Raw genomic sequence first — 13,419 nt, 5'->3', positions numbered from 1 at the left:
TTGACAGTATAGAGAACATTTTCATTAAATTCATTGCAAAGGAAATTAATGAATATTGTGATATTTTGGATAGTTACAATAAATCTTATAAAAATTCTAAGAAGGAGAGAAGCGGCAAGATGGCGGCTTAGGAGGACGCTGGGCTCACCGCGCGTCCTGCTGATCACTTAGATTCCACCTACACCTGCCTAAATAACCCAGAAAACCGCCAGAGGATTAGCAGAACGGAGTCGCCGGAGCCAAACGCAGACGAGAGGCCCACGGAAGAGGGTAGGAAGGGCTGCGAGGCGGTGCGCGCTCCACGGACTGGCGGGAGGGAGCCGGGGCGGAGGGGCGGCTCACCGGCCAAGCAGAGCCCCCGAGTCTGGCTGGCAAAAGCGGAGGGGCCTGACGGACTGTGTTCCCACAACAAGCGCGACTTAGCGTCTGGGAGGTCATAAGTTAACAGCTCTGCTCGGAAAGCGGGAAGGCTGGAGGACAAAGGGAGGGAGAGCTGCTGAGCCCCCTGACGACAGAGCTCAGTTTGGTGGGGAACAAAGGCGCTCGCCAGCGCCATCTCCCCCGCCCATCCCCCAGCCAAAATCCCAAAGAGATCCAGTTCCTGCCAGGGAACTTGCTCGCTCCGCGCAAACACCCAACTCTGTGCTTCTGCGGAGCCAAACCTCCGGCAGCGGATCTGACTCCCTCCCGCTGCCACAGGGCCCCTCCTGAAGAGGATCACCTAAGGAGAAGCGATCTAAGCCTGCCCCTCCTGCCCCTGTGCACCTTGACTACCCACCCCAGCTAATACGCCAGATCCCCAGCATCACAAGCCTGGCAGTGTGCAAGTAGCCCAGATGGGCCACACCACCCCACAGTGAATCCCGCCCCTAGGAGAGGGGAAGAGAAGGCACACACCAGTCTGACTGTGGCCCCAGCGGTGGGCTGGGGGCAGACATCAGGTCTGACTGCGGCCCCGCCCACCAACTCCAGTTATACACCAAAACGCAGGGGAAGTGCCCTGCAGGTCCTCACCATGCCAGGGACTATCCAAAATGACCAAGCGGAAGAATTCCCCTCAGAAGAATCTCCAGGAAATAACAACAGCTAATGAGCTGATCAAAAAGGATTTAAATAATATAACAGAAAGTGAATTTAGAATAATAGTCATAAAATTAATCGCTGGGCTTGAAAACAGTATACAGGACAGCAGAGAATCTCTTGCTACAGAGATCAAGGGACTAAGGAACAGTCACGAGGAGCTGAAAAACGCTTTAAACGAAATGCATAACAAAATGGAAACCACCACAGCTCGGCTTGAAGAGGCAGAGGAGAGAATAGGTGAACTAGAAGATAAAGTTATGGAAAAAGAGGAAGCTGAGAAAAAGAGAGATAAAAAAATCCAGGAGTATGAGGGGAAAATTAGAGAACTAAGTGATACACTAAAAAGAAATAATATACGCATAATTGGTATCCCAGAGGAGGAAGAGAGAGGGAAAGGTGCTGAAGGGGTACTTGAAGAAATAATAGCTGAGAACTTCCCTGAACTGGGGAAGGAAAAAGGCATTGAAATCCAAGAGGCACAGAGAACTCCCTTCAGACGTAACTTGAATCGATCTTCTGCACAACATATCATAGTGAAACTGGCAAAATACAAGGATAAAGAGAAAATTCTGAAAGCAGCAAGGGGTAAACGTGCCCTCACATATAAAGGGAGACCTATAAGACTCGTGACTGATCTCTCTTTTGAAATTTGGCAGGCCAGAAAGAATTGGCACGAGATTTTCAGGGTTCTAGACAGAAAAAATATGCAGCCGAGAATCCTTTATCCAGCAAGTCTGTCATTTAGAATAGAAGGAGAGATAAAGGTCTTCCCAAACAAACAAAAACTGAAGGAATTTGTCACCACTAAACCAGCCCTACAAGAGATCCTAAGGGGGACCCTGTGAGACAAAGTACAGAGGCATCACTACAATATAAGACATACAGACATCATAATGACTCTAAACCCGTATATTTCTATAATAACACTGAATGTAAATGGAATAAATGTGCCAACCAAAAGACATAGGGTATCAGAATGGATAAAAAAACAAGACCCATCTATTTGCTGTCTACAAGAGACTCATTTTAGACCTGAGGACACCTTTAGATTGAGAGTGAGGGGATGGAGAACTATTTATCATGCGACTGGAAGCCAAAAGAAAGCTGGAGTAGCCATACTTATATCAGACAAACTAGACTTTAAATTAAAGGCTGTAACAAGAGATGAAGAAGGACATTATATAATAGTTACAGGGTCTATCCATCAGGAAGAGCTAACAATTATAAATGTCTATGCGCCGAATACCGGAGCCCCCAAATATATAAAACAATTACTCATAAACATAAGCAACCTTATTGATAAGAATGTGGTAATTGCAGGGGACTTTAACACCCCACTTACAGAAATGGACAGATCATCTAGACACATGGTCAATAAAGAAACAAGGGCCCTGAATGAGACATTGGATCAGATGGACTTGACAGATATATTTAGAACTCTGCATCCCAAAGCAACAGAATATACTTTCTTCTCGAGTGCACATGGAACATTCTCCAAGATAGATCATATACTGGGTCACAAAACAGCCCTTCATAAGTTTACAAGAATTGAAATTATACCATGCATACTTTCAGACCACAATGCTATGAAGCTTGAAATCAACCACAGGAAAAAGTCTGGAAAACCTCCAAAGGCATGGAGGTTAAAGAACACCCTACTAACGAATGAGTGGGTCAACCAGGTAGTTAGAGAAGAAATTACAAAATATATGGAAACAAACGAAAATGAAAATACAACAATCCAAACGCTTTGGGACGCAGCGAAGGCAGTCCTGAGAGGAAAATACATTGCAATCCAGGCCTATCTCAAGAAACAAGAAAAATCCCAAATACAAAATCTAACAGCACACCTAAAGGAACTAGAAGCAGAACAGCAAAGGCAGCCTAAACCCAGCAGAAGAAGAGAAATAATAAAGATCAGAGCAGAAATAAACAATATAGAATCTAAAAAAACTGTAGAGCAGATCAACGAAACCAAGAGTTGGTTTTTTGAAAAAATAAACAAAATTGACAAACCTCTAACCAGGCTTCTCAAAAAGAAAAGGGAAATGACCCAATAGACAAAATCATGAATGAAAATGGAATTATTACAACCAATCCCTCAGAGATACAAACAATTATCAGGGAATACTATGAAAAATTATATGCCAACAAATTGGACAACCTGGAAGAAATGGACAAATTCCTGAACACCCACACTCTTCCAAAACTCAATCAGGAGGAAATAGAAAGCTTGAACAGACCCATAACCAGCGAAGAAATTGAATCGGTTATCAAAAATCTCCCAACAAATAAGAGTCCAGGACCAGATGGCTTCCCAGGGGAGTTCTACCAGACGTTTAAAGCAGAGATAATACCTATCCTTCTCAAGCTATTCCATGAAATAGAAAGGGAAGGAAAACTTCCAGACTCATTCTATGAAGCCAGTATTACTTTGATTCCTAAACCAGACAGAGACCCAGTCAAAAAAGAGAACTATAGGCCAATATCCCTGATGAATATGGATGCAAAAATTCTCAATAAGATACTAGCAAATCGAATTCAATGGCATATAAAAAGAATTATTCACCATGATCAAGTGGGATTCATTCCTGGGATGCAGGGCTGGTTCAACATTCGCAAATCAATCAACGTGATACATCACATTAACAAAAAAAAAGAGAAGAACCATATGATCCTGTCAATCGATGCAGAAAAGGCCTTTGACAAAATCCAGCACCCTTTCTTAATAAAAACCCTTGAGAAAGTCGGGATAGAAGGAACATACTTAAAGATCATAAAAGCCATTTATGAAAAGCCCACAGCTAACATCATCCTCAACGGGGAAAAACTGAGAGCTTTTTCCCTGAGATCAGGAACACGACAAGGATGCCCACTCTCACCGCTGCTGTTTAACATAGTGCTGGAAGTTCTAGCATCAGCAATCAGACAACAAAAGGAAATCAAAGGCATCAAAATTGGCAAAGACGAAGTCAAGCTTTCGCTTTTTGCAGATGACATGATATTATACATGGAAAATCCGATAGACTCCACCAAAAGTCTACTAGAACTGATACATGAATTCAGCAAAGTTGCAGGATACAAAATCAATGTACAGAAATCAGTTGCATTCTTATACACTAACAATGAAGCAACAGGAAGACAAATAAAGAAACTGATCCCATTCACAATTGCACCAAGAAGCATAAAATACCTAGGAATAAATCTAAGCAAAGATGTAAAGGATCTGTATGCTGAAAACTATAGAAAGCTTATGAAGGAAATTGAAGAAGATTTAAAGAAATGGAAAGACATTCCCTGCTCATGGATTGGAAAAATAAATATTGTCAAAATGTCAATACTACCCAAAGCTATCTACACATTCAATGCAATCCCAATCAAAAATGCACCAGCATTCTTCTCGAAACTAGAACAAGCAATCCTAAAATTCATATGGAACCACAAAAGGCCCCGAATAGCCAAAGGAATTTTGAACAAGAAGACCAAAGCAGGAGGCATCACAATCCCAGACTCTAGCCTCTACTACAAAGTTGTCATCCTCAAGACAGCATGGTATTGGCACAGAAACAGACACATAGACCAATGGAATAGAATAGAAACCCCAGAACTAGACCCACAAACGTATGGCCAACTCATCTTTGACAAAGCAGGAAAGAACATCCAATGGAAAAAAGACAGCCTCTTTAACAAATGGTGCTGGGAGAACTAAACAGCAACATGCAGAAGGTTGAAACTAGACCACTTTCTCACACCATTCACAAAAATAAACTCAAAATGGATAAAGGACCTGAATGTGAGACAGGAAACCATCAAAACCTTAGAGGAGAAAGCAGGAAAAGACCTCTCTGACCTCAGCCGTAGCAATCTCTTACTCGACACATCCCCCAAGGCAAGGGAATTAAAAGCAAAAGTGAATTACTGGGACCTTATGAAGATAAAAAGCTTCTGCACAGCAAAGGAAACAACCAACAAAACTAAAAGGCAACCAACGGAATGGGAAAAGATATTCGCAAATGACATATCGGACAAAGGGCTAGTATCCAAAATCTATAAAGAGCTCACCAAACTCCACACCCGAAAAACAAATAACCCAGTGAAGAAATGGGCAGAAAACATGAATAGACACTTCTCTAAAGAAGACATCCGGATGGCCAACAGGCACATGAAAAGATGTTCAGCGTCGCTCCTTATCAGGGAAATACAAATCAAAACCACACTCAGGTATCACCTCACGCCAGTCAGAGTGGCCAAAATGAACAAATCAGGAGACTCTAGATGCTGGAGAGTATGTGGAGAAACAGGAACCCTCTTGCACTGTTGGTGGGAATGCAAATTGGTGCAGCCGCTCTGGAAAGCAGTGTGGAGGTTCCTCAGAAAATTAAAAATAGACCTATCCTATGACCCAGCAATAGCACTGCTAGGAATTTATCCAAGGGATACAGGAGTACTGATGCATAGGGCCACTTGTACCCCAATGTTCATAGCAGCACTCTCAACAATAGCCAAATTATGGAAAGAGCCTAAATGTCCATCAACTGATGAATGGATAAAGAAATTGTGGTTTATATACACAATGGAATATTACGTGGCAATGAGAAAAAATGAAATATGGCCTTTTGTAGCAACGTGGATGGAACTGGAGAGTGTGATGCTAAGTGAAATAAGCCATACAGAGAAAGACAGATACCATATGGTTTCACTCTTATGTGGACCCTGAGAAATTAACAGGAACCCATGGGGGAGGGGAAGGAAAAAAAAAAACAGGTTAGAGTGGGAGAGAGCCAAAGCATAAGAGACTCTTAAAAACTGAGAACAAACTGAGGGTTGATGGGGGATGGGGGAGGGTGGGTGATGGGTATTGAGTAGGGCACCTTTTGGGATGAGCACTGGGTGTTGTATGGAAACTAATTTGTCAATAAATTTCATATAAAAAAAATTCTAAGAAGGAATCCAAAGGTCAATTCAGAATATGTCTGCATTAATTATTCTTTGCTGTTTTACATTTTAGTGGCTTAGGACAACACTCGTGTATTATCTCAAAACTCCTATAGGACAGAAAAGACTCAACTGGGATCTCCGATTGTGGTCTTACAATGTGGAAATCAAGGTGTTGGGAAGGATGAGCTCTTCTCTGGAGGCTTTGGGGAAGAATCCCCTTTCAGGCTCACCTAAGTTGGCTAAATTCAGTTCCATGACTTGGAGACATGAAGTCCCTCCTTATTGACTATCAGCATGGACCACTCTCAGCGAGTAGAGACCACTTTCCAGTCCCTCCACATGATGCCCTGCATTTCAAGTCAACAACAGCATGTCAATCTCAGGCTTTCTATTTTTCTAACTTCCACCTGTTCTTAGTAGCTGGAGAAAACTCTCTTTTAAAAGGCTTATGTGATTAGGCCCACATGATAATCCAAAGTAATCTCTTGATTGTAATGTAAATTGACCATAATTATATATGCAGGGTCATTTAAAAAAATTTTTTTTAAGATTTTATTTTTAAGTAATCTCTACACCCAACCTGGGACTCAAATCTACAACCCCAAGATCAAGAGTCACAGTTTCTTTCTCAGTCACAGATCAAGACTGAGCCAGCCAGGAACCCCTCTTCAAAATCCTTTTTGCTATGGTGTGTAACATATTCACAGTCATGAAATATGATCATGTCCACAGTTTCAAGTATTAGTGCAGGTAATCTTGGAGGGCCATTTTTAGAGTACTGACTTCCATATTCATTAGAAAAAAAACTCGATTTTTACATTTATGCTAACAAAAATACATAATTTCTATAAATTTCCCTTTTTAATTTAGAAAAAGAAAACATTCCCTTTGATTTAGTTGCCGGTTTTAAAGAACTAATTTTCAGATCATTTGTTCTACTATGAGAATAACTTCAAAAACATACAGGTAAATTAATGGCTCATGAGTGTGAAGCAGATAAGCATAACAAAGATAAAGTAGAAAAGCAATGATGAGCAAATTGTTGAGCCAGGAAAGTAAGATCATCATTCCCACATAAATCACAGAATACCTCCAAAACACACACTATGCTCTGTTTCTAGTCATCAGAGAAATCAAGGGGCCAACAATAGTGTCAGATCATTCCAAAGAGATTTGTTGTGCAAGATGTTTCTTGGATGATTGCCTCCTTGGGAGTGTTGGAACATGTTTCTAGCAATTCAGTTGTAAACAAATACTTAGTGTTGTTATCTTTAATAAGCCTCTTAGAGAAATGATAAGTATTCAAGTCTGAATAGTTTTGGATTTTTATTAATGGGCCAAGTCTTCCTGGGAATTTCAGACATTGATGGAGGCAGTGTCTTCTTTATGATATTTAGACGTTTCATTAACCTGGAAAAAATATCTAACAAAACCTCAGAACAATATGGTTGAAATAGTGGTAGTTATAAAGTGTTATAGAGGAGGAACTTTTTCTATGAATGGACAGTGTTAAGGTGAGGTGAGTTACCTATAAACTAATATAAAATGCAACTTTTAAACTAATATCTTATATGTGTCTGTTTTTAATAGCAGGCTATTTATATCTTTATACTATGTGAATCATAATTTCACGGAGTATGTTCATTGAAAGCCAACATTAAATTGATTCAAATTTTCAGTCTAGCTCAATTTGATACCATACTTTTATAGCTATAACTTTTCTACTATACAGGTTGAATTTTTCTTGTGATAAAAATCTAGTGGAAGCCTTCAGTCATGTGCAACTCAGAGGGTCTAAAAGTGAGTTGTGCTAAGACAATATCTGTTGTATGCAGCAGGATTATCATGAGTCTTTCTCATGGCATCTGCACTGTGCTCTTCTGTTCTGAAGAACACATTTCAGAAAAAATGGAGATGGAGTCCATGTATTTGATCCAAGACATCTCTGAAACAAATTCAGAAGGCAGCATTACTTCCAAGTGAAACTAGAGATTTTTCAGGGGCAGAGTGGAAAGAATAAAGCCTTGAGGTGTTCAGATTTATCTCTGCCTGATTCATCTCCAGGACATAAATCCGTCTGAGTTTTATACAAAGCCTAACAAATTGCCAGGCACATAATAATGTATAGTTAACACACAATAGACATAATAGACATTCAATTAGTATTAGGTATTGATTGAGAGCAAGGTAATCTCCCAACTGAATACACCAAAGTATGATAATCACACTCTTACATTCAATAAAAATGAAAATCATTAGGGAAAGACTTACTAGACAACATTCGGAGTAAAACTATTTATCAGGGAAGAGAGATAAAAACCTACTCTAAGTAACTATTTCAAAACACTCCAAATCCTATATCTGACTAGAATGTCAAATAATAAATATAAATGTAAAAATTTCTTCACTGAACTATGGGACAAGAAAAAGTGAAAATTGCTTTATTTTGGTATATAAATGAATTATTTTTATGATGTTTATGATGTTTAAAACTTAAAAAATGTCTTAAATAGTTGAACAATCACTTACTTGTTCTGACTTCAGAATTTTCTGTCTTGAATTTATTGGTCTGCCTCATTTCCTGCCTATTAGCCATGACATAGGCACTTTATTTAAATATGTCAACATTTGTCTGAGTAAGGTCATCCAAAAACATGGCTGAAAGTACCAATAGAGTACACACTTCTTTATCCTGCTGTGTCTGCTGCTTCTGAGATGTTGAAAACATTCATGATTTTTGAACTGCTAGGAAGCATGAATGACCCCAAGACATTTTATAAGGTTTATAAATGGTGTACTGTGGTAATACCTTTTATTAGTTTCCACGAGTTAGATTCCCTGTTATCTGCAAATGTTTTTAGTGTCTCTAATGTCATATTAGTTTCAGTGGGTAAAAACCTTTTAAGAGTACTGAGTGACTTCCAGACCACAGGGAAATAGTTCTATATACAGCTTTTTTTAAATGTAAGTTAAGGTTATATTTTATTTTTGGCTCCAGCCCAGTTAACATTTAAGTTTTTGACTTATAAAAAATACTTGACTTACAATAAAATATTTTAATTATTTGAGTTTTTTTTTTTTCGGATCTCAAAAGCTATTTTCCATATAGAAAAACTGTGTCTGATGCGATACTGGAAATTGGAAAGAACGTGGTTGAGATGTGAAAATTTCCCTGCTTGATAAAGCTATGCACGGTGGAGGGCAGAAAGACAGTGGGGCAGACTAACAGGTCAAATGGCCAGGCTCTGAATGGATCTGCTAAGGAGGAACTACTCCAATTATTTTATTTATTTGTGTAATAATTTGTCATGAATCTTTGGCTATATATTTAGCCATATATTTATTCAAAAGTATGCAAGGCCATGGTGGTAGGCATTTCAGCCTCAGGATGAATGAAAGAATTTGTACATTCTAGATGACAATGGAAAAATAGAAAAATCAGTAAGGGAAGCAATGGGGTGGATATTGTTATCATAGAAGCTAGGGATTATTGGTTGAAAAAGATGTTGCTATCAAGAGAATTTACCTCTTTCTAACAAGAGAGAGTTGTTCAGGAAAACCTATGAGGAGATAATATTTAAGTTGAAACTTGAAGAGTGAGAAACATCAATCATAGGAAGAGTAGGGAAAAACTTTTTTAAAAGAGAACAGTGCATGTGTGAAGAGTTTAAGGAATTAAAAAAAATGGTTCATTTTGAGTAAATGAAGGACTAGTGGGCCTGGAACTTCAAGAGAAATGAGTCAAGGATGCAAATATAATATAGGCCTTGAAGTTCATTGTAAGGAGTTTGGATATTAATCTAAATGCAATGGGAAGCCATTGATAATTGTAAACTTTGGGTTTTCTGTTAAAATAATGGCTCTGGTTCCTGAGTGAAGACTAAATTGGATTGAAGAAAAATGGTAGGAAAGGAGACAAGAGAATGTCACATATACCAAGGAAGGAATATTAATGACATGCTGTAGGATTGATGAGGCGGAGACTGATAAAAGTGGACAGATTCATCATGTAATTTGGAGGTCGAATCAATAGAATTTGCTGATGAAATGAATGTGGAGGAATGAGGTAAAATCAGAAATCAAAAAGGAAGGCACAGATTTCAGGCTCAAGCAATTATATGTATGATGAGACATTCACCAAGATTGCGGGAAATACTATCAAGTTCTATAATGATGGAGGCTGACACAATGAATTTCTCTGACAGCTAAAAATCCTAGGGATACTCACAAGGAAAATATTGTCTTGGGAGGGGGAATTTTCTATTATTTAAATTGTTAGAAGTAGTCTAATGTGCATTATCTGATACATAAATTTATTATTCATTTTCCAGTCTATTATGAATTACTTTTTTGTAACATGAAGAACAAGCCTGATATAAAATTAATGTGTGAGATCTGAGTGAAGCAAGACAAGTTCATACCACCCACATTTTTTTCAGATACTCTATTTTTCCACAAGTGTGAGCAAAGCTTTCTTAATATTTATTTTATTGTGGTTGGTATAAAATTATTGGAACAGCTCATGAAATGAAAATATCAAGAATCACAGAGTAAAAAATCCTGACAAATATATTTAAAATAAAAACCTAAGGAAGACATAAGTAATTTGGGTCAAAATTTAATTTGACAATTTATTTTACATATTTCTATTGTGGGAGCTAGCCTCCAAGATGGCCCCAATAATCTTGACCTCCTGGTATTCACATTCTTTTACAGTCAGTCCCCTCCCACCTTATATCATGGCTAGTCTCTATAACCAATAGAATATGCCAGAAATGATGGCATGTCACTTCTAAGGTAGATCTTTAAAGACATTGTGGCTTTTTCCTCTCTGTCGGATCAGTGGTTCCGGGAAAGCTAGTTCTCACAAAGTAGGAAGTCCGTGTGGTAAGGAACTGAGGTTTCTGGAGACAAGCTAATAAGGGACAAAGGCATCTTATCCTACTAGCAGCCACATGAGTTAGGAAGCAGATGCTCCAGCCTTCCTGAGTCCTTCAGAGGACTGCATCTCTGGCCAATATCTGGACTAAAACCTCATGAGAAACTCTGAGCCCCAATTACCAAGTTCCAAGCTTATGGAGGCTGTGAGATAATAAACACTGTACGTTTTGGGGAAATTTGTTATACAACAATAAAAACAAATATGTTATTTAAAAAATACAAGAAATTAATAAATCTTTCAAATATGTGAGCGTTTTATATTATACACTTGGACAAAATATTGATATATTTTTGAGATTCAAGTCTACTGACATTATGTTAAATATATCCTTTTGTTCGTTTTGAGACTTCTAGTTAATTTCCTATTTTTTTTCTGGTGTATGTTGAGGAGGAGATAAGGGAGTCATAAAGTCATGCTCACAGATGGAAATTCACCTTTGAAAAGGGACTGATGGAGAAGCTGTCTGAGAAGTATGTATTAGGACTTGCAATGTGACATCTGTAGCTACAATTATGAAAAAAAAAAGTGCTGCCTGGATTCAAGAGTCACAGACCTAAATGTCTTATCAATGAATTGAAAACTTGGGGATAAAGAGAAGAAATGAGACAAGGAGCAAAAGGCATGGGGCTAAGATTTGGTATCAGTGTTCTGCTGATACCAGATGTGTGACATGTTCTGGGAAGAAAAAGAGGTGAGTGAGATATTTTGAAAATACGGCACAATCTCTTTGAAAAAATCACAGTGGGGATTTGCACAGTAAAGAAACTTATTTACCTAATTTTCACCTTCTTTGTCAGTCTCTTTGGAATGCAATAACAAAATACCACAGGACAGGACGGATGGCTTAAACAAGAGAAATTTATCCTCTTATACTTTTGAACCTTTAGTCCAAGATCAAAGTGTTGGCAGCTTTGGTTGATGCTGAGGCCTCTCTCATCTTGCAGATGGCTGCCTTATTATGTCCTCATCTGTCCTTTTCTCTGTGTGTTCATGTTCCCTGGTGCCTCTTTTTTGTAAGTCCTATTCTCTTCTTCTTATAAAGACACCAGGCATTTTGGATTAGTGCCACCTATATGACCTCATTTAACTTTAATTACCTCTGTAAAGGCCCTATCTCCAAATATAATCATATTCTGAGGTACTAGGGTTTAAGGCTTCAACATTTGAATGTAAGGGAAACATGATTCAGTCCATAACACCCACCTTTCCAGAAATGATTTGACTGTGGTAACCTCTACTCAGATTAAAGGACATCTCTGATGTCTAAGAATTCATCAGATTGGTTTCCAAAGTACCTTTTATTTGGGAGAAATAAAAGTAGTCCTTATACTACAATATTCTCAAAACAGTCTCTTAAAAATTAGTGTCTATTCCCACAGTCTTCAAAGGAAAATTTATCCCTGCCCAATGTGATTGACATTTCAGTCATTGGGTCAGTGTGACACAATCAAGAAAACAGAAGTCATTTTGCTAATTTCAAATAGGCAGAATTTAACCCAGATAAAAAAAAATAGTTCTAAAGTTGTTGAAAGGGCTACAAGAGCAAAGGAAAAACAAAGTGTCCTTAGATGAGCAAAAGAAAGGTAATATTGAGAAATTGTTCAGCTCTTATTCTGGAACTCAGAAGTGTGCAACTGCTGCCATATTCTGGACACTTTGTTACATTTGGTTTTGGATCCAGCCCAAACAGTGCAGCTGTGACCAGAGCTAGGGTGTCAACAGGCGTGCTGCCTCTGCTCAGGTTGCAGGAATCCAAACTTACCTTATCCCTCCTGTTGCACAAGGCGACCTCCAGCAACTCACATATTTACAGAGAAAGAAGACAGATGTTTCTCTCTTTTTTCTGCCTTGTGATTTCCCACCACTGTTTCCTGTTGGCAGTGCCTAGAGAAAGCCCTTAGCAAGGCAGACTGGGAAAGAGTGTGAGACTCTCATCCTCAGCAGTTTGACACTGAAAGACAGGTAACGAGCTAACACAGCAGTGGCACAGCCTGTGGCTGATCGTATTGTATGGTTAAACAAAGCAAATACAGTTACAATCGGTGCAAATGAAAGGAAAATGTTGCAAATAACACAATGACTGATTGAATATCAAAGTGTTAAGAAGCCTTTAAGAAAACTGAATTCATTTTCAGATATTTTTGCAAAAATGATCATGGTTTTGTATATAAGTCAAATGTGAAATCCAGTAGGTGATCCCATCCTATTGCATGGTATTGAAAAATGGTGCAAAAATCAAGATGCTATCCTTTATTTCTAAAATTAGTATAATGATAACCTAAAATTTGTTAAAAAGGTAATGCTCTTAACTGATTTCCATTATTTTTCATCTTATTTTGTAAGATATGTGTGCAAATCAAAGTATTATAATTATTTACCATGCAGTTACCTTCTGTAAGTGGATTCAGTTAAATTGGACTTTTCCTGCTACCAGTTTTACTGAGATAAAGGGAACT

This window comes from Felis catus, chromosome B1, assembly GCF_018350175.1.
Source record: "Felis catus isolate Fca126 chromosome B1, F.catus_Fca126_mat1.0, whole genome shotgun sequence".
NCBI classification, from domain to species: domain Eukaryota; kingdom Metazoa; phylum Chordata; class Mammalia; order Carnivora; family Felidae; genus Felis; species Felis catus.
Note: the sequence above shows the minus strand (reverse complement) of the source record.